The following is a 25,742-nucleotide window of genomic DNA, read 5'->3' as shown; positions in this document are numbered from 1 at the left end:
TGCTGGAAAAGCAGAGCAGTTCAGGCAGCATCCGAGGAGCAGTAAAATCGACGTTTCGGGCAAAAGCCCTTCATCAGGAATACAGGCAGAGTGCCTGAAGGGTGGAGAGATAAATGAGAGGAGGGTGGAGGTGAGGAGAAAGCACCACTAATCCAGAATAAATGGGTGCCAATTAAAGACTGAGATGAAGAGGAATTTCTTCTCTGTGTGGTGAGTCTTTGGAACTCCTTGCCACAGAGAGCTGTGGGGTGGGATCCTTGCAGAAAGAACATTTCTGATGTTGGGGAAGTCCAGAACTAGGAGTTACAGTCTAGGAATAAGGAGTAAGCCATTCAGGACTGAGAATTGCTTCACTCAGAGTTTTGAACCTGTGGAATTCTCTCCCACAGGAAGTTGTTGAGGCCAGTTCATTAGATATATTCAAGAGGGAGCTAGACATGGCCCTTGTGCATAAATGGACCAAGGAGCATGGAGAGAAAGTGGGAATGGAATACTGAGATTGCATGATCATATTGAATGGTGTGCATATTTAAAGGGCCAAATGGACTACTCCTGTAACTATTTTCTATGTTTAATGTATATTTAAGACTGAGATAGATAGATCCTTCAGTGGAGGATTCAGAGGAGATGGGGAAAATGCAGGAATGTTAGATCAGACATGATCTTCTTGAATGCCAGAGTAGGCCTGAGGGACCAAACAGCCTACTCTTGTTCCTACTTTTTATAGTCTTAAAGTCTGACCTGTCCGCTATATTTACCACTCACCAATTTTCATTTCATCTGCAAACTTAAGGATCATAGTTACACAGCATGTAAATGTTCAGTCCAACCAATCAATGCTCTCCATAATCGATCAGCCTTTTCCACATATACTAAATTGAAATAAATATAAATAAAGATCACCCAGCCTGATGTATTTGGTGCCTGTAGTAACAGTCAAGGTGGCATCGTGTGCTTTTGTGGGAGGTGCTGCTATAGCAAGGGGAAATATAAACCATCAGGATGAGCTTTGGAAAGATGGCAGAGAAAGATGCAATTCGTGTTGACGTCATGTTAGAAATTGTTATATAATGTAAAGTCCTGACACGAGAGATGGTAGAACTCTTATCGCTTAATTTCAACCAACCCTAACTTTCACTTCCTTAAAAGCTTGCAATGTTTATTTTGAAATTTTTTTCCACTGCTGACGAATGTGGCCATTGACCTGAATGTCAACTCCACTTTTGTTTAGTGTCTCTACATGTGACCTGCTACCGACAACCCAGCATTTTCCGTTTTTATTTCGGATTTCCAGCATCTAGCAGTGGCTTTGCTTCCGTCGGGATTGCAGAACATGGGAATGATATGCGTTTAATGGTTATCACAACTTTCTTAGTCCTGATGAAGGGCTTTTGCCCGAAACGTCGATTTCGAAGCTCCTTGGATGCTGCCTGAACTGCTGTGCTCTTCCAGCACCACTAATCCAGAATCTGGTTTCCAGCATCTGCAGTCATTGTTTTTACAACTTTCTTTCCACACAGGGGAGTTTTATCTGAGCTGTTTTTTTTTTCTCTGTCCCAACGTGTGAGGTGGGGGTGGCAGCACAATTTTCGATTGACAGATGTCAGTCCGGTCCTAAATCTCCATCATCTTCCACAGTCGCTTCTTTTTCTTAGCTCCGCCATTTCGTGACGACCGTTATGGAATGCGTCGCTCGTGCAGCCGGGTTCGGCCAATCGGCGAGCGGCGCGGCCTTTCAAACCCTTCGCTCTGGACCAATGAGCGGTCTTGGCGCTTTAGCGGTTCTTGCGAGCTGTGGCGGCGGAAAACAAGAACTTTCGTATTTCAAAAAGAAACCGCCTTTTTAGAGTGTACGAGAAGAGTTTATTTTGAAGACTTAAACGTTTCAACGAAGGTACTTTTTTACTCCGTTATGCTGGGTAGGGGTATGGAATTAAGAGTTACTGTTTATTTTCGTAAACTTGTTTTATTTGACGTTTTGAGAGGGCGGGGAACGTGTTTCCTCCTGTCAAATTTCTTCTGAAATGGTGGGTGGAAACAAATAAACTAAAGCGCAAATAAAATACCGAAATGTTCTGGTTTTGCGCGCAAACATATTTGAGACGTTTTAATCTCTCCCACCCCCTCATTTGTGGTAATTTGACAGATTTTGATGGTTTTAGTTAATTGTTTTCTTATGAAAGCTGCGAGACTACAGAAACTTTTTTAAAAAATGATATTTTCCCTCCAGCTTGAGAGACAGCAATAGATACTCGCGTCATTTATATGGTGTTCTCGTGGAGTTCTAGTTAAAACTTTCGAACTTTTTACGGATTATTAAAAAATAAATGTTGAAAGCAAATGGTCTCAAAATAACTTTCCCCTCTCCTCCCCGAACAGATCTTGTTTAATTTTTTGCTTAAGTACAATTCATCTTGTGCTTATTTTCTTTGGCTATTAGATAACAAGTTTTTGGAGAGGTACTTCCTGTGCCTCATTGAACTGTCAGTCTTTTTAAAAAATATCGCCTCTATCTTATCAGCTCCCCACAATCAGGGAAAGTTGATTTCTTGTTTTAAACTAGACATTTCTCAAAATATTATAATTAAGAAACAATTCAATGCTTCGTTGTGCCTGTACGCTTTTATTCTTTGGAATTTGGGTGCTGCTGGCAAACCCAGAACTTATGCTCATTCTTAATTGCCCTTGAACTGAATGGTTTGGTAGGCTAATTCAGACGGTAATTACCATCGCAATAAATTGCTAATGGTCCATAAATACAGTCCTGACTGGCTAAGGCTAGGAAATTTCATTCCTTGTAGGGTGGGGAACGTGTTTCCTCCTGTCAAGTTTCTTATGAAATGGTGGGTGGAAACAAAAAACTAGTGTGTTAATAAAATGCTGAAATATTCTGGTTTTGCATGCAAATATATTTGAGATGTTTTGATCTCCCCTGACACCCTCATTTGCACTAGCTTTACAGATTTTGAGTGTTGGTGATTTTTGATGGTTTCAGCACTGACGGCAGTAGTAGGGAAACTGCTGGAGAAGACACTGAGGAATAGGATCTATTTCCATTTGGAAGCAAAATGGGCCAACCAGTGATAGGCGACACGGTTTTGTGCAGGGAAGGTCATGTCTCACCAACTTAATAGAATTCTTTGAGGAAGTGACAAAGTTGATTGATGAGGGAAGGGCTGTAGATGTCATATACGTGGACTTCAGTAAAGTATTTGATAAGATTTCCCATGGTAGGCTGCTGAGGAAAGTGAGGTTGCATGGGGTCCAGGGTGTTCTAGCTAGATGGACAGGGAACTGGCTGGGCAATAGGAGACAGAGTAGTTGTAGAAGGGAGTTTCTCAAAATGGACAACTTTGACCAGTGGTGTTCCAACTGCGATCTGTGTTAGGACCATTGTTGTTTTGTGAAATACATAAATGATCTCGAGATAGGTATAGGTGGTCTGATTAGCAAGTTTGCAGATGACACTAAGATTGAAGGGTTGGCAGATAGTGAAGGGGACTGTCAAGAGAATGCAGCAGAATCTAGATAGATTGGAGAGTTGGGTGGAGAAATGGCAGATGGAGTTCAATCTGGGCAATTGCGAGTTGATACATTTTGGAAGACCCAATTCAAGAGTGAACTATACAATAAATGGAAAACCCCTAGGGAAAATTGGTGTAAGAGAGACCTTGGTGTTCAGGTTCATTGCTCCCTGAAGGTGACAATGCAGGTCGATAGGGTGGACAAGAAGGCATATGGCATGCTTTCCTTCCTCAGACTGGGTATTGAGTACTAGAGTTGGCAGATCATGTTACAGTTGTTTAGGACTTTTGTTTGGCCACACTTGGAATACTGTATACAGTTCTGGTTGCCACGTTACCAAAAGGATGCATTGAAAAGGGTGCAGAGGAGGTTCACAAGGAAGTTGCCTGCTATGGAGGGCGCTAGCTACGAAGGGAGGTTGAGTAGATTAGGATTATTTTCATTAGAAAGACAGAGGTTGGGGAGGGGGGGGGGAAACTTGATTTGAGACCTACAAAATCATGAGAGGTATAGACAGGGTGGATAGCAAGAAGCCTTTTCCCAGAGTGGGGGACTCAATTACTAGGAGTGACAAGTTTGAGTTCAAGGTGAGAGGGGAAAAGTTTAAGGGAGATATGCGAGGAAAATTCTTTATACAGAGGGTGGTGGGTGCCTGATACAGATGCTTGGAAAATAGGTGACAGGTTTAAATAGAGGATCTGGATTCGCGCGTGCTTTAAGGCACAATATTAGCGACCTTCTGGTCCTTGGTACCTCAGCTACAGGTGATGCAAATAATTCTGCTAGGGGTTCTGCAGTTTCTTCCCTGGCTTCCGACAACATCTTGGGAGACAGTTGATCTGGTCTGGGAGATTTATCCACTTTTTTTTTAAAATTTCCAACACCACCTGTAACATGGACAGTATGCAAGACGTCAATATTTATTTTCCTCAGTTATCTGGCCTCCATGAATTTCCCCAAAGTAAAAGCTGACGTGAATTATTTGTTTAATATCTTTTCCATCTCCTGTGGGTCCACACACAGACCAGAAGTTGTTTTATGATTACTCACATTGTTGAACCTAGCATTGTAATACCAATTTTATGAATTAAATTTAAATTCATGTCAGCATTGGCAACTGGGTTACTAATATAGTGACATTTTACTTGTAAGGGGTTAATTTACAATCTTGGTTTAAAATAAATTTTTTTTGTTTTGATGAGGAAGGTGTGCTGGGGAGATAATGGTTTCAAAATCAGCTGCAATATAGTTGGTACTTTCATTCTAAGACTTGTACACCGCTTTTCTATTCTAGTTTGTGGCAAGTGTTTGCACTATTATGTTTCAGTTTTGTGGGGAAATTTGTGGGTAGTAATTTGGATAGTCAGATTTGTTTTCTTGTGCAACTTTGTCGTTTGTACTACCTCTGTGTGCAGGTTGTAGTGCTGACATTTGCTAACCTCAGAAGTTGTGTTCAAGTTTAATCTTTGGTGTATAATTTGTCCTTGTTTCTCAGTCTTTCCTAACAGTCCAGGATTATTTCATTGTTCTGTCCTGCTGTGTTAGTTAAGTGAGGGAAGAAATGTGACTGGATTAATCTTTATTTGGAATTGGATATTTATTCTGTTCTTTACAGTGGCATCCAAGCACTATTATCATCAGCCCTTGACAGGGTAATGCTGTGGCTTAAACCCCAGTAAAAGTTTCAGCTTGACATGTTTTGTGTCCATTTTGAAGGCAGTTACTATAGAAACTCTATTGTAACTGTCACCATTTATAAAACATAATGTCGTGACAACACCCAAAGCACTTGAAAGGAGTGATGTCAAAGAACATTTGTCTTTTTGTTTCCCCCTTTGCCCTCCCATATTTCTATTTCCATTCCTGTTCCAAGCCTTCAAAAGTCTTTCTACTATCTTGCCACTTAGCAGGCTTAACTATTGGATAATTCTATCACTTAGAATCCCTATAGTGTGGATGCGCGCCATTCAGTCTATGCCAACCCTTTGAGAAGCATCCCACGTAGACCTAGAGAAAGTGTGGACTGCAGATGCTGGAGATCAGAGCTTAAAAATTTGTTGCTGGAAAAGTGCAGCAGGTCAGGCAGCATCCAAGCAACAGGAGAATTGACGTTTCGGGCATAAGCCCTTCTTCAGAAATGAGGAAGGTGTGCCAAGCAGGCTGAGATAAAAGGTAGGGAGGAGAGATTTGGGGGAGGGGCGTTGGGAATGCGATAGGTGGAAGGAGGTTAAGGCGAGGGTGATAGGCCGGAGAGGGGGTAGGGGCGGAGAGGTCGGGAAGAAGATTGCAGGTCAAGAAGGCGGTGCTGAGTCCGAGGGTTGGGACTGAGATAAGGTGGGGGGAGGGGAAATGAGGAAGCTGGAGAAATCTGCATTCATCCCTTGTTGTTGGAGGGTTCCTAGGCGGAAGATGAGGTGCTCTTCCTCCAAGTGACGTGTTGCCATGGTCTGGCGATGGAGGAGGCCAAGGACCTGTATGTCCTTGGCGGAGTGGGAGGGAGAGTTAAGGTGTTCAGCCATGGGGCAGTTGGGTTGGTTGGTGCGGGTGTCTCAGAGGTGTTCTCTGAAACGTTCCGCAAGTAGGCAGCCTGTCTCCCCAATGTATAGGAGGTTACATCGGGTACAGCGGATGCAGTAAATGGTGTGTGTGGAGGTGCAGGTGAATTTGTGACGGATGTGGAAGTATACCTTGGGATCTTAGAGGGAAGTGAGGGGGGAGGTGTGGGCGCAAGCTTTGCATTTCTTGCGGTTGCAGGAGAAGGTGCTGGGAGTGGAGGTTGGATCGGTGGGGAGTATGGACCTGACAAGGGAGTCGCGGAGGGAGTGGTCTCTCCGGAATGCTGATAGGGGAGGGGTGGGGTCTGTTTGGAGGTGGCTGAAATGACGAAGGATGATACGATGTATCTGGAGGTTGGTGGGGTGGTAGGTGAGGACCAGTGGGGTTCTGTCCTGGTGGCGATTGGAGGGGTGGGGTTCAGGGGCAGAGGAGTGGGAAGTGGAGGAGATGCGGTGAAGAGCATAGTCAACCACGTCTGAGGGGAAATTGCGGTCTTTGAAGAAGGAGGCCATCTGGGATGTTCGGTATTTGAATTGCCATCAGATTTAGCAGATGATGAGTTTAACTGATCATTGCAATATCCCACTGCACCAGTGTCATCTGGGGAACTAATCACTATTCCAGGATCATCCTGGAATGCATGGGTAACCCATGGCTTCCTCCTTTTCCTTACAAATTGCTTTTGGGGAGGTGATAACCTAGTGGTATTATCATTTGGACTGTTAATCCAGAGATCCATGTAATCATCTGGGGTCCTGTGTTTGAGTCCTGCCATGGCAGATTGTGGGATATGAATGCACTAAAAATCCAGACCTATGAATCTGATGACCATGAATCCATTGTTAGAACAAACAGTCTTACCGCAAATTCAACCCAAACTCTGGGTCAGATACGTGGATGACACCTTTTGTAATAATTAAAAACACAGAAATAGAGAACACACACCAGATCATCAACGCCACACTCACAGGAATCCGATTCACTAGAGAGGAAGAAAAGGACAACCAACTCCCATTCCTAGACGTGATGGTACAGAGAACACTGAATGGAGAATTCACCACAAAGGTTTTCAGGAAAGCCACACACACAGACCAAGTCCTAAACTATGAAAGCAACCACCCCAACACACACAAACGAAGTTGCATCAAGACACTATTCAAAAGCGCTACAACACACTGCAGCACACCAGAACTGCAAAAAGAGGAAGAGGAACACCTATACAAGGTATTCGCCAAAAACGGATACCCTCACAATTTCATCAACAGATGCATAAGGGAAAGACAACGGAACGAGGACATGCCGCAACCCAAAGGACTAGCCAAACTACCATACATCAGGAGCATTTCCGAACTGACAGCCAGACTACAGCGACCACGAGGACTCGAGCACACAAACCAACAGCCACTCTCAGACAACAACTCACCAGAACGAAGGACCCGATACCCAACACGAGCAAAACCAATGTAGTATACAAAATCCCATGCAAGGACTGCACAAAACACTACATAAGACAAACAGGAAGACAGCTAACAATCCGTATCCATGAACACCAACTAGCCACGAAATGCCACGACCAGCTATCTTTAGTAGCCACATACACAGATGACAAGCAACATGAATTCGACTGGGACAACGCTACCATTATAGGGCAAGCCAAACAGAGAACAGCCAGGGAATTCCTAGAGTCTGTGGATGAGTGCCATGCCTCTATCAACAAGCACATCGACCTGGACCCAACATACCAGCCACTACAGCGGACAGCTGGAACTGACAACCGGAAGCGGCAGAGACAGGCCACTATAAATGCCAGAGGAAACAGCACAGAAGCGCTTCACAGGAGGCTCCCAAGCACTGAGGATGTCACCTAGACAGGGGACGAAACGTTTGCAAGACAAATTCTCAGCTCGGCGAACAGAACCACAACATCCATTGTTGATTGTCAGAAAAATCCATCTGGTTCACTAGTGTCCTTTTAAGGAAGGAAACTGCCTTCCTGACCTTGTCTGGCTTACCTGTGACTCCAGACCCCCAACAATATGGTTGACTCTTAACTGACCTCTGGGCAAGTAGGGAAAGGCAATAAATACTGGCCTAGTCAGTGGTACACTCATCCCTTGAATTAATTTTTTTTCATAAAAATCTCTTTTTTTCTTCATAAAATTATAAATATTACAGCACATACAAAACAATGCAATTCAAAACCGTACAAAAATAGTACAAAACTAAACCCAAATAATAAAAAAAATTCCCCAACCCACCCTCCTATACAAATGTATAAACATATATAGAGAAGTATAAAATTAAAAAAAAACTAAACTAGCTATTTAACTAACTAAATAAATACCTAACACCAAACAAATAAATAGTAATAACTCAGCCCAGCCAAATAAAACACTCATACATTCACAGTTTCTCCTCCCTGGATATTGGACTCATGCAACACAATTGTTATGGCTATATAAAAGCCCTTGTTAGCGTGGCAGATAAATCTGTGTCCAGGTATTTCAAAAAGGGTTGCCATGTCTTGTAAAAATTCTCAGTTTTGTGGTGTACCATATTTGTGAGAAAATCCAGGGGAATATGCTCCATAACAATCTTCTGCCAACCCGACAGACCTAAGTGGACCCTATGGAGAATCTTCAACTGTAAAGCATGGGTCCTATTGCAAATTGATATCTTCCTTGCATTCTCCCAAATATCCTCCCATGCCTCTGAAGAAACCTCAACACCCAGCTCTCTTTCCCATATCTTGCAGAGTCGATCAGACTCATCTTAGGTGGCACCCCCCAATTAGTGATATAAAGTACTGACAGAGAGTGTACTCTTAGTCCTTAGTACCCCTCTTTATATGTCCGATTTGTAGGGATCAGTCAAAAGTGTGGACTTTTTTTGAATAAAATCCCTAACTCGAAAAAAACAAAAGAGGTCTCTATTAGGTAACTCGTACTTCCGTACTAACTGATCGAAGGACATCATTACATGTCCCACAAATAAATCACCCATGCAAGATATACCCCTCGCTGCCCAACATTTAAATCCTGAATCTATCATACCCGGTTGAAAACCCGGCATACGCACTAAAGGTGTAAATAAAGATGTTTTGCCAATATTACCTTCCCTCTGCTGAATTGCCCTCCATGCTTTAACAGTATTGATGACTATTGGGTTATGGCAATATTCCCTAACTGTCTTCACCTTGTCCAAAAACAGCAAACTGGTAAGGGGGCACCCTGCCTGGGAGGCTTCGATATCTAGCCGTATTGAAAGAGGGTCCCCACAAACCCAATCACTCACGTAGGTCAAAAATGAGCTTAATTGGTAATTTTTAAGGTCTGGAATGTCTACTCACCCCAATCTGTGAGGCAACTGCAGTTTGGCTAATTTAATGAGGGGCCGTTTACGGTGCCAGATAAGGAGCTGAACCAACCGTTCAGTCTCCTGAGTGTTTGTTTGTTGAAAATCAGGGGGAGCATCCGTATAGGGTATAGCAAACGAGGGAGAATATTAATCTTAATAAGCGCTATCCGACCTAACCGTGAGACTGGAGGTGCCTCCCATCTTTGGAGATCTTGTTTAATTTTTTCAAATAATTGAGTAAAATTGGCTTTGAACAGCCACTGCAGAACTAGAGTAATGAATATGCCCAAATACACAAACCCGCCCGCCGCCCCCCCCCCCCCCCTGTGACCACCTCAATGAGAATCAATGGTCACACTCGAGACAAGAAAATTTGTCAAGAAAATTAGAACATCATCTGCATACAGTGAGATCTTATGTAATTTTGACCCCACTTCTAGATCTGATATATTGAAATCCCCACGAATGGCCTCTGCCAACAATTCAATCACCAATGTAAAAAGTAATGGTGAAAGGGGACAGCCCTCCCGCCTGCCCCTAGAAATATTAAAATTGCTTGATCGTACCCCTTTGGTAATGACCGCCGCGAGAAGTACACTGTAGAGAACCTTTACCCATCTTATAAAAACTTTGCCCAGATCTAACCGGTCTAGTGTATAGAAAAGGTATGGCCACTCAACTCGGTCAACTGCCTTCTCTGCATCTAAAGAAATCACCAATCCCTGTATTGACTACTGTTGGCATGCTTGAATTACGTTAAGCAGCCTCCTAACGTTATTGGAGGATCTGCGACCCTTTTATGAAGCCCATCTGATCCTCTTTAATAATAGAGGGTCATACAGTCTCCAGCCTTAACGCAAGAGCCTTGGAGAGGATCTTAAATTCCACACTTAAGAGCGAGATGGGCCTGTATGAAGCACATTCTTCCGGATCCTTCCTCTTTTTTTTTTAAGGATAAGTGAAATATTGGCCTCTCTGAGATGGTGGGAGACAATCATGACTGTATGAATCATTAAGCATATTCAGCATCGGGCCTGACGGTATACTTATAAATTCCTTATAGAATTCACTGGGAAGTCCATCAGGATAGACACATTTCCACTCTGAGCTGCCTCACAGCTTCCTGCACTTCATGCTCTGATAATGGAGCATTGAGAAAGGACTGTTGTTCGGGAGTCACACCGAGGAGCTTCAGATCTCTAAAAAAGTATTCCATTTTGGCCTGCCCCTCCTCACAATTCTCAGACTGAAATAACTTAGACTAGAATCTCTGGAACGCCACATTAATCTTTTTAGAATCACATGTTAGGCTCCCAGATCCTTCCTTAATCGCTGTAATGGTTTGTGGGGCACTTTTCTTTCTGGCAAGGTATGCTAAGTATTTGCCTGACTTGTCACCATGCTCGTATAACCTTTGCTTTGCAAAAGCCAGCTCCTTCTTTGCCGTCTGTGTGAGCACTGAATTTAGTGTAGACCGCAGTGCCGTAATCCTCTGTAGTTTGACCAACGAGGGTCTGTCAAAATAGGCCTTCTCGGCTGCCTTCAACCGTGCTTCAAGGAGACGTTGCTGCTCACCCTTCTGCCGCTTCCTACTGGTGGAATATGAAATAACTAATCCCCTGGCACAAGCTTTGGCAGTTTCCCAGAGAACAGATGAGCTATCAACCGAGCCTATGTTGATGTCTGGGAATGCCCGAAATTCCCCAGAGAAATACTCCCCAAACGTGCTGTCCATGAGAATAAAGGGGTCCATTTGCCCGTACCTTGAATCCACTGTAACAATTCCTGAAGAAGGGCTGATGCCCGAAACGTCGATTCTCCTGTTCCTTGGATGCTGCCTGACCTGCTGTGCTTTTCCAGCAACACATTTTCAACTCTGATCTCCAGCATCTGCAGTCCTCACTTTCTCCTCCACTGTAACATCCTTAATCTTAACCATGAGGTACACTGGAGCATGATCAGAGATGGCAATATTACCAATCGTACAGGATGCCACCAGATCCAGGGTTACCGCAGGTGTCAGAAAAAAATCAATCCTCATGTGACATCTATGTGGATTGAAGAAAAATGTGAAATTACTACCTGTAGGGTGGAGACACCGCCAGACGTTCACCAACCCTAATTCCCCACACACACCCAGTAACTGTTTAGTTTGTGAAGAGGGTATCGAGGGACCTTTAGGCAACCTGTCTGCTGTGGGGTCCATGAGGCAGTTAAAATCTCCCCCTATAATGATGTGCCGAGACTTGAGACTTAAATCAGTTTAGAAAAAGCATCTCCCAAGAATTTAAGAGGATGAGCTGGGGGACAATAAACATCTAAAATGCCATATTCTTCCCCATTTATCAAGGCTTTAAGAATTACAAACCTCCCATATGTGCCTTTAACACATTCCAACAATTTAAATGAGAGATTTTTCCTAACTGTCCCCATGACTTGTCCTCTCTCCTATCTTCTTTTCCACCTATCCACTCCACCCTCCTTGCTTATCTCTCCAAGCTTCAGGCTCTCTGCCTTTATTCCTGATGAAGGGCTTTTGCCCGAAACGTTGATTTTGCTGCTCCTCTGATGCTGCCTGAACTGCTGTGCTCTTCCAGCACCACTAATCCAGAATCTGGTTTCCAGTCTCTGCAGTCATTGTTTTTACCTCGTTGATTTTAACCCTACTGCGAATCCTCTTGCAAGGATGCCTGCCTTGAAGAAGTTTTCCTCCTCTCTGTACAAGAATCTCAGGGAGTCCCTCTCCCATTGCAACTCCCAGGTCATTTCCTCTGCCCTGAAGCTCTTCAACCATGTCGTGAAACAAACTCGCTACCACAGCCACATTTGCTTCCTCAGTGCCTGCCTCCGTAACTAACTCATCCCACGTGGACTCCGGACCACCTTTAAACCAGCAGAGTTTGGACCCGAACAGGACAAACAGTACAGACTACAGATTCAAAAACACCAGCAACAGTTCTCCTTCAAGATCCTCCGCCCCACGCTTGCAGCAATGCGCCGGCACCTAACCTCTCTCCAGTCAGCCCTGCCTTAGCTGAGGGCCACACTCTCTCAGAATTGCAAAGGACCCACTCTGTACTACATCCTCAGGAGAATTCATACTCTCAACAAACAGTATTTCAACTCCATCTGAAACATCAAAAACTGTAAGTGCAACAAACGTTTATCTACCCACCTCCATAACCAGTGCTCCTCAAACATTCCAGAAGATTCCCCTGGCCTCGGAAACTACTCAGACACCATAGCCATGCGACTGATGCAGCTGCCACCCCTACGCTGATTGATGTCACTTCTGCCCCCATCATGGCCCACTCCCACAACCACTTCCGCCCCTCTCAATTCCTCATACATCACACGTGACATCACTTCCGCCCCTCCCCTCATCGCTGATGTCACACGCTCAGTGACTTCCGCTACCCCTACTGCAGTGTCTGCCACCACTTCCGCCCCCACCAACGCCACTCACCTGCATTCTGCTGACACGACCCCCCCCAGATCCCACTGTCACCATTCCTGGCCCCCAGAACCCTGAGGGGAACACCACCCCTGCCAATGACTCCACCCCCATTCCCCCCACCATCACATCCACTCCAGTTACTGACTCCGCCCCCACTCCCAGCTCCACACCCACACCAGCTCCCAGCCCTGCCGAATTTTCACCTTCCCCCTCACTGAGGACGAACGATCGGTCCTCAGCAAAGGACTCCCCTTCATCCCCCCCCCACCCCCCCTCCGTCCACGCATCAATGAATGTAATACACGCCGTGATGTCGAACACTACTTCTGCCGCTTCCGCCTCCGAGCTTACTTTCACAATCGGGACTCCCGCCCACCTTCCGAGGACCCCTTCGCCCACCTCCAACACACTGCATCCACATGGATACCCCGCGCTGGACTATTACCCGCCCTTGACCTCTTCATTTCTAACTGCCACTGGGACATGAACTGCCTCAACCTGTCTACCTCCCTCCCCCACTCCAACCTCTCACCCTCACAACCTCCCCATCAAGCCAGCAGATAAAGGGGGCACAGTGGTAGTCTGGCGCACTGACCTCTACACCGCTGAAGCCAAATGCCAACTCGAGGACACCTCTTCTTACCGCCCCCTCGACCATGACCCCACCCCCCAATCACCAAACCATCATCTCCCAGACCATACAGAATCTCATCACCTCAGGAGATCTCCCACCCACAGCTTCCAACCTCATAGTCCGGGAACCCCGCACTGCCCGGTTCTACCTCCTTCCCAAGATCCACAAGCCTGACCACCCTGGCCGACCCATTGTCTCAGCATGCTCCTGCCCCACTGAACTAATCTCTACCTACCTCGACACTGTCCTATTCCCCCTAGTCCAGGAACTCCCCACATACGTTTGAGACACCACCCACACCCTCCACCTCCCCCAAGACTTCCGTTTCCCCGGCCCCCAACGCCTCATCTTCACCATGGATATCCAATCCCTCTACACCTCCATCCGCCATGACCAGGGCCTCCAAGCCCTCTGTTTTTTTTCTCTCCAGACATCTTCAACAGTCCCCTTCCATTGACACTCTCATTTGTTTGGCTGAACTGGTCCTCACCCTTAACAATTTCTCCTTTTGACTCCTCCCACTTCCTCCAGACCAAAGGGGTAGCCATGGGCACACGTATGGGTCCCAGCTATGCCTGTCTCTTTGTTGACTACATAGAACAGTCGATCTTCTGTAAATACACCGGCACCACTCCCCACCTCTTCCTCCGCTACATTGAGGACTGCATTGGCGCCATCTCGTGTTCCCGCGAGGAGGTGGAGCAATTCATCAACTTCACTGACACATTCCACCCTGACCTTAAATTTACCTGGACCATCTCTGACACCTCCCTCCCCTTCCTGGACCTCTCCATCTCCATTAATGACGACCGACTTGACACTGATATGTTTTACAAACCCACCGACCCCCACAGCTACCTGGATTACACCTCTTCCCACCCTACCTCTTGCAAAAATGCCATCCCGTATTCCCAATTGCTCTGCCTCCGCTGTATCTGCTCCCAGGAGGACCAGTTCCACCACAGAACACACCAGATGGCCGCCTTCTTTAGAGACTGCAATTTCCCTTTCCATGTGGTTAACAATGCCCTCCAACGCATCTCATCCACATCCCGCACCTCCGCCCTCAGACCCTACCCCTCCAACCGTAACAAGGACAGAACGCCCCTGGTGCTCACCTTCCACCCTACCAACCTTCGCATAAACCAAATCATCTGCCGACATTTCCGCCACCTCCAAAAAGACCCCACCACCAGGGATATATTTCCCTTCTCATCCCTTTCCGCCTTCCGCAAAGACCGTTCCCTCAGTGACTTCCTGGTCAGGTCCCCCCCTACAACGCACCCTCCCATCCTGGCACCTTCTGCCATTGCAGGAACTGCAAAACCTGCGCCCGTACGTCCTCCATCCAAGGCCCTAAAGGAGCCTTCCACATCCATCAAAGTTCTACCTGCACATCCACTAATATCATTTATTGCATCCGTAGTTCCCGATGTGGTCTCCTCTACATTGGGGAGTCTGGACGCCTCCTAGCAGAGCGCTTTAGGGAACATCTCTGGGACACCCGCACCAATCAACCACACTGCCCTGTGGGCCAACATTTCAACTCCCCTTCCCACTCTGCCAAGGACATGGAGGTCCTGGGCCTCCTTCACCGCTGCTCCCTCACCACCAGACGCCTGGAGGAAGAATGCCTCATCTTCCGCCTCGGAACACTTCAACCCCAGAACGTCAATGTGGACTTCAACAGTTTCCTCATTTCCCCCCCGCCCCCACCTCACCCTAGTTCCAAACTTCTAGCTCAGCACTGTCCCCATGACATGTCATACCTGCCTATCTTCTTTTCCGCCTATCTTCTTTTCCACCCATCCACTCCACCATCCTCCCTGACCTATCACCTTCATCCCCTCCCCCACTCACCTATTGTACTCCATGCTACTTTCTCCCTACCCCCACCCTCCTCTAGCTTATCTCTCCATGCTTCAGGCTCACTGCCTTTATTCCTGATGAAGGGCTTTTGCCCAAAATGTTGATTTTGCTGCTCCTCGGATGGTGCCTGAACTGCTGTGCTGTTCCAGCACCACTAATCAAAAACCTGGTTTCCAGCATCTGCAGTCATTATTTTTACCTAACCAATATAGCCACTCCCCTACTTCTGGTATTAAATGATGAAAAATAAACTTGGTCAAAGCCATTCTGCTGTAATTTCAGATGCTCCTTGTCATCCAAATGTGTCTCCTGTAACAAAACAATATCCACCTTCTCCTTTCTAAGACTCAAGAGTACCTTCTTCCTCTTAATTGGTGAGTGACTTCCGTTGATATTCCAGGTACACCATTTAATCAAATCATTAGCCACAATCTTCTGCAATTACATTTAAATTCCAGAGAGGAGGAACCCGAACCACAAATTGCTGAGCCTTAGTGTCGCATGATCCACCAAATATAAAAATTACATAAACTAAAACCACTACATTTAACAAACATACAAAATTATTAAAAATAAAAAACAACAAAAACCAGAAAACAAACCAACATATAAAGCACCGATAGCGCTGATTAGGGGAACTCACCCCCTGTCTGGAGGGGGTAACTACCCGTCCTGAACTGCCCATAAATAGGCATCTAACCATCTCAATCACCTTCACTTCTCCCAGCTGGAGCCGCATCACAAGCACAAGCTAAAAAGAATAAACACCCCATAGAATATCAATATGAATAAAGAAAATTCTTTTATTTAAAAAAAAGGTGAATAAATACCCCACCCATCCTTTGGTATGTCCTAACTTAGAAATTTATAATGTACATCTTAACCACTGCCAGACATAGTTTGAACCAAATTATTATCACTAGAGGAAAAAAAAGGGGGCAAAACAAAGCTCCAACCGGATTTCCTCCATTTCTTTTACAGAATGATAAACGCATACCCAAGCAACAATATTTATACATACTACAATTGGTTAACTTTTAGATTAGTTTGTCCACAAAGTCTCTTGCCTTCTCCGATGTGTCAAAGAGATGCATGGATCCATCTAAGGTGATCCGAAGCACTGTCGGATATCTCAGGGAGTACTGAATCCCAAGTTCCTTCAATCTTCTCTTGACACCATCATACGATTTTCGTTTCTGAATCACCGCCGCTGAAAAGTCCTGAAAAAACACTATCTTAGACCCCTCGTAAATTAGGGCCTTTGGATCCTTCCCCTGGAGTCTGGAAGCCTCCATGACACTCTCCTTATCCCGGTAATGATGGAACTGCACCAGGAAAGCATGAGGGCGTTGACCCAGACTCGACCTCAGCGCTGCGACCCGGTGAGCCCCCTCTATCTTCAATCCTCTCATGCCTATCTTCAATCCTCTCATGCCAATCTTCAACAAATTCCGCCGGCCGCTCCCCTTCCTTACCCTCAGGCAGACTGATGATCCGAATGTTTTTTCTCCTGCCCCTGTTTTCAAGATCATCCGCTTGGTCACGCAAATTACGAACCTCCGTCTTCAGGGCTTGGATCTCTTCCTTGAATGAACTGGCATCAGCTTCCACCGCTGTGACCCTGTGCTCCACCTCATCCGTCCTCTTCTCCAGGTCTCCCAGCTGCTGCTCATGCTTCTGCAGCATGAGAGAGACTGGAGCCAGCTTCTGTTCGATCTGTTTCCCCAACATCTCGCGAGACTTCGAGAGCTGGTTCACCAGGTCCTAGAGAGTAATTGGCTCCAAGGCTGCTGCAGGCCTGGCCTCAGATGCTCCTCCTCCCTTTTTAGGCATTTCTGGACAGCTGAAAATACAGGTAAGTCAATTTTTAAATGTTTCTTGGGGCTCCACAATCTTTCCAACGCCCCAAGAAATCCTGATGACCTGGGTTGGGCGGGTTAAAGGACCGCCCTGCTCCTGCTGCAATGCGAATTTCTGCAGTGTGATCGTCTCAGATCGCCGCCATCTTAGATCCTCAAATAAATATATATTTTTTAAAAATCTCATGTCTCCTCCTTCCTGACTTACAATGATAAATGTGAGGAGCCCATGGTTTTCTTGATTACCAGGATTGAGGCCATCAGATCAATTGACTCTTTTATTTCCGTTCCTTTCTTTGGCCCACTGGGACTTAAAGTTCCTGCTAGCCTAACCCAGACCTTTCTCCTTTAGTTTCTCTCCTGTCTTCTCTCATCCTTCTATAGCTCACTTGCTCAAGAGACCCTTGGTGTTTTTTCTGTATTCTTACAAAACAGCTGACCTCAACTTTATTCCTAGTCCCTATGTTAGTTGGCATTATTAACAGTTCTCCCCGCTAGCTCTGACGCTGTCTTCAAATGTACCATTATCATCCCCGCCTCAAAAGATAATCCTTGAATCTACCACCTTTGCAAACAGCCACTTACTTCAATTCCACCCTTCCAAATTTTCATTGATCTTCCTGATACTTCAGATATAAATGCCTCCAATTGGGTTTCCTTTGCTGCCATATTATTGAGCCGTTTTTCTTTACTGGCACAGAAGGTTCTTATAAAAATCTCACAATAGCCTGTATTGTGGAAAACTATCCCACATCCTTCTTGACCTGTCTGACTATATCATCCAACTTCAATCCTGTCTGCTTTTTTCCAGCTGGGTGAATCTGCCATTGCAGAGAATAAATCATTTGAAGATTCAAGGATTGCTTAACATTGCTTAACAGCCTCCGACACTCCAGGGAAAACAGCCCTAGTCTATTCAACTTCTCCCTGTAGCTCATGCTTCAACCCTGGCAATATCCTTGTAAATCTTTTCTGAACCCTTTCAAGTTTCAGAACATCCATCCGATAGGAAGGAGACCAGAATTGCACGCAGTATTCCAAAAGTGGTCTAACCACAATGTCCTGTACAGTGACAACATCTCCTTAGTGATGGCCACTACACTCACTCCTGCCCCCAACTCTCTTGAAATATCTGGTATGCTGCTGGCATCCTCCACCATGAAGACTAATGCAATGCACCTATTCAGTTCCTCCACTGTTTCTTTGTCTATTACTATTTTAGATTAGATTCCCTACAGGGTGGAAACAGGCCCTTTGGCCCAACAAGTCCACACTGACCCTCTGAAGAGTAACCCACCCAGACCCATTTCCCTCTGACTAATGCACCTAACACTATGGCCAATTTAATATGGCCAGTTCACCTGACCTGCACATCTTTGGACTGTGGGAGGAAACCCATGCAGACACTGGGAGAATGTGTAAACTCCACACAAATAGTCGCCCGAGGCTAGAATTGATCCTGGGACCCTGGTGCTGTGAGGCAGCTGTGCTAACCACTGAGCCACCGTTTCTCCAGTCTCACTTCCTATTGGCCCAATGTCTACTCTTGTGTCTTATCGTTTTCATATATCTGAAAGAAATGCTTGCAATTTTTTTATATTGGTAGTTAGCTGAACCTCCCATTTCTTCTTCTCCCCACGTATTGCATTTTTAGTTGTCCTGTGCTGGTTTTTAAAGGCTTCCCCATCTTCTGGCTTCCCACTCATCTTCATCACACTGCAAGCTTTTTCTTTTGCTTTTACATTGTTCCTGACTTCTCTTGTCTTCCTGTTAGTATGTTCCTTCTTTCTTGGGTTGAATTTTTGCTGTGTATCCTAAATTACCCCGGAAACTCATGCCATTGCTCATCCTTCATCTTCCCTGCTAGGCTTCCCTTCTAATCAACTCTGGCCAGCTCCTCCCTCATGCTTTACTCAGTTGTAATACTGGTAGATGCAATTCCAGCTTCTTCCTCTCAAATTGCAAGGTGAATTCTATCATCTACTGGTCACTGTCCTGTAGGAGTTCCTTCACTCTAAGCTCCCTATTCAAGTCTGCTTCATTTACAATCACCAAATCCAGAGTTGCCAGTTCCTTAGTGTGCTGTACCCACAAGCTGCTGCAATAAACCATCTTGAGGATATTCTATCCATTTCTTGGTATCCACTACCAATCTTATTTTCAGTCTACTTTCAGTTTGAAATCACTCATGGTTACTGTAATGAATCCTTTTCTATCTCCTGATGAATTTTATTCCCCACATCCTGATTTCTGCAAGGAGGCCTGTGAATAACTCTCATCAGGGTCTTCTTTCCTTTGCAGTTCCTTGACTCTACCCACACAGATTCTACATTTTCTTTGACTCCGTATTCGATTTTGATATCTAATTTCTTACTAACATAGTAACTCTGCTCCATCTGCCTATCCTTCTGATTGGATGCATATCCTTGGATATTTAGTTCCCAGCAATGTTTCTGTGCCCACAGCATCGTATTTGCCCATTTCAATCTGTGCTACATGCTCATTTAATTTGTTTTGTGTATAGCCTCAGTCGTCTTTTGATAGCCCTCTTTCTCACAGTTGTCCCCTGATCTGCTATGCCTGAAATTAGATTCCTGACCGTTTCCTTATTCTTGCTCTTGTTACTGTTCTGAAAAGTATAATAAGCTCTGTTGAGCTTTGCTCCCCTTAAATTTCTGTAATTTTCAATGCAACTGAACCCAACCACTTCCTTCTTCCCCCACTATTTTAACTTAAAACTCTGTCCACAACTCTGGCTATGCGATCTGCCAGGACTTTGGTCTCAGCATGATTCAAGAACAGCCTGTTCTGTAAGAGCTCCCTCCTTCCCCAGTACCGGCGCAGTGTCCAGTCTTATGAAGATGTGGTTGTACTGGACCTAACAGAACTACCTGACACAGCACCAAGTGTTCTGAAAAAGATGTAATGTAACATTTAGTCGAACAACTTGATTAGTTGGTTATCTGGAGACAACAAAACAAATTTGAATTAGGCCAATCAGTTTAAATTATACCCTGAAAAAATACCAAACTCCCAATCAAGTTTGAATTTAGTATATTGGCAATCTTAAAAGCCAATGACACAATCTGATGCTTTGGGGGTATAAGACCGGGGAAAATTGAACAGTTGGGAGGAGAACTGCCAAGCTACCAGCATCTGTAGACTGCCCGGAGAGTAGGTGTCTTTAAAGGTACCTTTATCGATCAGTGACCTGTGAAACAGAAATCCCTAAGAAGAAGAAAAGACCAAAAAAAGAGAAATTCCGACATCTAGTTGGTTCTGTAAACTTGAAGTTTTGGTAAATCTTAATTGGGGGATGTTATCGGACTAGTATTATAGAAGGGAAGGTAAAAGATGTAAATAGTTGTTAGTTAATTATTCTGTTATACCTTAAGAAATAAAGTGGTTAATTTTTATTTTAAATAGTTCTTGGCCTATCGAATTTTCACAGATTACTACACAGGATAAATCTTTTGTGTTGCTGGCTTAAATTAAGCAGCAGGGTCTACTACGTGTCGTAACAGGTTGGGAGCTTGTCATCGGGACTTGAATTGGTTTAGACAGATTTGAATAGATTTAGGGGTACAAAAAATCCCAGCAGATTTTAAACACTTGCAGATTACTGTCCTAGATCTTTACATAAAACATAGGTGAGACAATTTGTTTAATTTTGGTGACTTGTGGTTGATTAAGTTTAAAGTGAGAGAAATGGCTCTTAAAATTGCTGAAGAGGTTCTGGGATTTGAAGGTCATTCTCAAAATTGGCAAGAAAGTTTCAAAGGAAAGAAAAGGCCATACTTTTTAGAATTAGCAAAGAAATTAGATTTGGGTTTAACCAAGGACAAAAATAAAGCTGAAATTGTAAGGGAATTACTCAAACACTTAGGTGTGCCAGAGAAACAGAGAAGTGCAGTAGAGTTAGAAAATCTTGAATTACAATTGAGGAAAATGGAGTTAGAAGATAAACAAAGAGAGAGAAGGTTCTTAGCTGAGCAAAGAGACAGAGAAGGAAAGGAGAGTGGAAGAGAGAGAGAATTTGAACTTGAAGTTGCGACTTAGTCAGCAAAGTCAAGTTAATAGGATTGAGATTAAAAGAGAAGGTGGTGATATGTATAAATATGTCAAAACTCTGCCACATTTTGATGAGAAAGATGTTGAAGCCACCTTTTATTTCATTAAAAAAAATTGGCTTTGCAGATGGGCGGCACGGTGGCACAGTGGTTAGCACTGTTGACTCACAGCGCCAGAGACCTGGGTTCAATTCCCGCCTCAGGTGACTGACTGTGTGGAGTTTGCACATTCTCCCCGTGTCTGCGTGGGTTTCCTCAGGGTGCTCTGGTTTCCTCCCACACTCCAAAGATGTGCAGGTCAGGTGAATTGGCCATGCTAAATTGCTCGTAGTGTTAGGTAAGGGGTAAATATAGGGATCGGGTGGGTTGCGCTTCGGCGGGTCGGTGTGGACTTGTTGGGCCAATGGGCCTGTTTCCACACTGTAATGTAATCTTAAAAAAAATGGAAGTGGTCTGAGGATTTATGGGTAATGCTAGTTCAGATTAAACTGGTAGGTAGGGTTACTGAGGTATTTGCTGCACTATCAGATGAGGGGTCAAGAGATTATGAAGAGGTTATACAGGCTATTTTAAATGCCTATGAATTGGTCCCAGAAACACATGGACAGTGGTTCAGAAGCACAACGAAGGAACCAGGCCAGTGTTGTGTTCGAAAGAATTATACATAGTCATTTTGATCGATGGGTGCATGTGTTGAAAATAGATATGATCTTTTTGAGGCTTGAAGAGAAGTTATTCTGTTGGAGTTTAAAAACTCATTTACAGATATCATAAGAATTCACGTGGAGGAACAGAAAGATCAGGAAGTGAGAAGGGCAGCAGAATTAGCAGGTGAGGACATGTTGGTACGTAAAACAAGTTTCCGGCCAGAATTTTGTCCTGTGAAGGATAGAGTTTGGGAGAAGAGGTGATCCTATATTAGGAAACCAAGAGCAGAGAACACTGGTAAGAATTTACCATCGGATAAAAAAGAAGCCCAAGATGGTAGAAAGGAGGTGAAAGGCCTCTGATGTTTCCACTGTGGTAAGGTGGGACATGTAAAGTCACAGTACTGATTGTTAAAGAAAGCCATTGTGGGAAAAGATGTGGTAAAAGAAGCTAAGCCAGTGGCATTAGTGAAGGTAGTAAAGGAGACCCCAAGAAGAGCCGAGCTGCAGGAGAGTGCACAGCCTAGGCAGGGGCTGGGTATGGAGTTAGTACCTGATCTCTATCAAGAATTTGCCTTTGTGGGTAAAGTTTACTCCGAACAAGGGGAAGGAGGACAAGAAGTTATAATTTTGAGACAGTTATAATTTTGAAAAAGGATCTAACCAGTCACTGATAGTAAGGGATGAGCGAGTATGCACTCTTTCTGATCTGTTATTAGAGAGTGTGGTAATTTATGGGATAGGTGGACAGAAATTTAGCGTAATATAAGATCAGGTTGGAGTGCCAACTCAAGACTGGGAAATTACAGTGGGAGTGATTGACAGAGTGTCAGTTCTAGGAATTCAATTTGTTCTTGGGAATGATTTGGTGAGGGTGACACCCCTTGTTGTGGTGAAGCCCAAGGAAGACCAAGAAACTGAGGAGTTAAAACAGAACTATCTTGGTATTTTCCCAGACTGTGTGGTAACCAGATTCCACTATCATAAATCATGCACGAAGTGAAAACTAAAGAGAACGATGAAGGAGTGGAGGTTCAGTTAGCGGATATCCCTGTTTGATGTAATGGTGCAGCAAAAACCTGAACAGGCAGAGGGTCAGAAAGAAGTGTTTAGTCCTGAAAGGCAAGACGATAAAAGTTATATAAGCAAGAATGTGTATTGGGTATGAGCAGGTAGGGAAAGAGTGAAGTTGAGTTTTGTGAAAGAAGGTTCAGCTGAGCATGACTCAGATCAGATAAGAACTTAGTTAACAATGGGGTGCTGGAGGCAAGGATAATGGGTTAACAAGGTGGAAGAGCATTCATTTTGTAAAGCCATTTAACAATATTTAAAGCATTCCATATGGAAGGTCAGTTTAACAAGGTGAAAAGTGCTCATTATGTGAAGCCAGTTAAGGTTAAGGACATTCATTTTGGATGTAGGTTTGCTGACTGACCTGGTAGGTTAATTTCCAGATGTTTCATCACCCTACTAAGTAACATCTTCAGTGGGCCTCTGGGCGAGCACTGCTAATAATTCCTGCTTTCTATTTATATGTCTGGATTTCTTTGGTTTGGTGATATCACTTCCTGTGGTGATGTCATTTCCTGTTCTTTTTGTCAGGGGGTGGTAGATGGGGTCTATCTCTGTGTTTGTTGATAGAGGTCCAGTTAGAATGCCATGCTTCTAGGAATTCACGGATGACCTCATGACTCTGCACTCCCACCCTAAACATATGAAAACAGTTGTCTCCTATGGACTAGCCCTATGCATACATCGGATCTGCTCAGATGAGGAGCATCGTGATGGACACCTAAAGGTGCTCAAGGAGGTCTTCATAAGAATAGGGTACGATGCTCAACACGTTGCCAGTTCTGATGGCGCTACAGCGAGAAACTGTAATGACCTCCTCAGGAGACAGACATGGGATACAACCAATAGGGTATCCTTTGTTGTCCAGTATTTTCCGGTAGCGGAGGAGCAATGCCATATTCTTTGCAACCTGCACCACGCTATCAATAAGGATGAGCACCTCATCAAGACCTTCCTTACACCTCCACTTCTCACCTTTAAACAATTGCCACCCCTTATAAAGACTATTGTTGCCCTGAAGGCTGGGCAGTTTGCTGTAAATATTGACCACAACACTGTACAACCTTGTCATGGAAATCACTGCACGAGTGTCGATATGGATACCACTACTGCATGTGGGGACGCCGCCTACCATGTACTCCTGTGACTCAGCCAATGTTGACTATCTCATTCGCTACAGACAAGGATGTCCTGAGGCATGGTATATTCCATTCCCTTTAACTGTCCTCCTTGATACCTTGCTATCCTCAACAAATTCTAATAAATTTGTTGGGTGTGATGTTCCCCTTTCTTCAGTCATGTTGACCCTGCTTGATCATGCATTAAAATCCCCATTACCTTGATTATATTAGATTCCCTACAGTGTGGAAACAAGACATTTGGCTCAATGTGGGCGGCACGGTGGCACAGTGGTTAGCACTGCTGCCTCACAGCGCCAGAGACCCAGGTTCAATTCCCGCCTCAGGCGACTCTCTGTGTGGAGTTTGCACATTCTCCCCGTGTCTGTGTGGGTTTCCTCCGGGTGCTCCGGTTTCCTCCCACACTCCAAAGATGTGCAGGTCAGGTGAATTGGCCATGCTAAATTGCCTGTAGTGTTCGGTAAGGGGTAGATGTAGATGTATGAGTGGGTTACGCTTCGGTGGAGCGGTGTGGGCTTGTTGGGCCGAAGGGCCTGTTTCCACACTGTAAGTAATCTAATCTAATCTAATAAATCCACACAGACCCTCCAAAGAGTAACCCACCTTTTTCCTCATTTCCCTCTGACTAATGCAGTTTAGCATGGTCAGTTCACTTGGCCTGCACATCGTTGGATTGTTGGAGGAAACACAAGCACTGGAGGAAACCCACGCCGACACTGGGAGAATGTGCAAACTCCACTCCGACATCACCTGAGGTTGGAATGGAACCTGGGTCCCTGCTGCTGTGAAGCAACAGGGCTAACCACTGAGTCACCCTGCCGCCCCAAATCCCAATCCTTTCGAATTCTCATGCTACTGGCCTCTAAGAATCAAAAAAGGAAATTGAATAATTGGATTATGGAGATTTTACTATGTTAACAATTGGAAGGAAATAATAGATTGGATGCAGTCTACTTTACCAGAATTTGAGCTTTCCTATTAAAATCTACACTAATCTCGTGGCTATAGAATTCAATTAGCCGCTGTTGTTAGTTTTTCTTGTGCGACCAGCTGGTTCAGGTAACCAGCATCCCTCGTTTCCCTATCTGTGCCAGTACTGTTAAATACTCTGCTATTGTCTCCTTGATAAGAGACTCTGACATTTTCCCAATAACATGTTAAGCTAATTGGCCAATAGTTTTTTTTTCTTTTTTTTAAGTAAGCATCATTAGAAGTTTTCCAGTCCTTTTGGGATTTTGATAAGAATCTAATGCTTCTTGGGAGATTACTGCCAATGCATCCACTATCTCTGTGATGACTTTTAATATCCTGAAAGACATCCCATCGGATTCATGGGACATTAAATCCATTAATTTCCCTAGCACTTTCTCTAGTGATAGTTATTATATTTATTTCCTCTCCTCCTATTAGCAATTTTGGAATGCTATTGTAAATCTGGATCCCCGGGAGGGGCCTCTGTGTTCCGCGATCAGTCAAATAAACACTAGCAGCTCGGTCTGGTTTCAGCAAGATTTAACAATTAATTATGACGTCGGGCGTAAGCTATCTAGCAACACTA

General features: G+C 44.6%; 1 protein-coding gene across 1 annotated transcript in view; it reads left to right on the top strand.

Annotated features, from left to right (window-relative positions):
• The first annotated feature begins 1,752 nt into the window (after positions 1-1,752).
• lbr (lamin B receptor) overlaps positions 1,753-25,742 on the top strand; it is a 95,592-nt gene continuing 71,602 nt past the window's right edge. The window contains exon 1 of the mRNA XM_072550502.1: positions 1,753-1,894. The gene's annotated coding sequence lies outside the window, so the exon portion shown is untranslated. The remainder of the gene's footprint in view (positions 1,895-25,742) is intronic.

This window comes from Chiloscyllium punctatum, chromosome 3 (genome assembly GCF_047496795.1).
Source record: "Chiloscyllium punctatum isolate Juve2018m chromosome 3, sChiPun1.3, whole genome shotgun sequence".
Lineage (NCBI taxonomy): Eukaryota > Metazoa > Chordata > Chondrichthyes > Orectolobiformes > Hemiscylliidae > Chiloscyllium > Chiloscyllium punctatum.
Note: the sequence above shows the minus strand (reverse complement) of the source record. Positions and strands in the feature narration are given on the sequence as shown.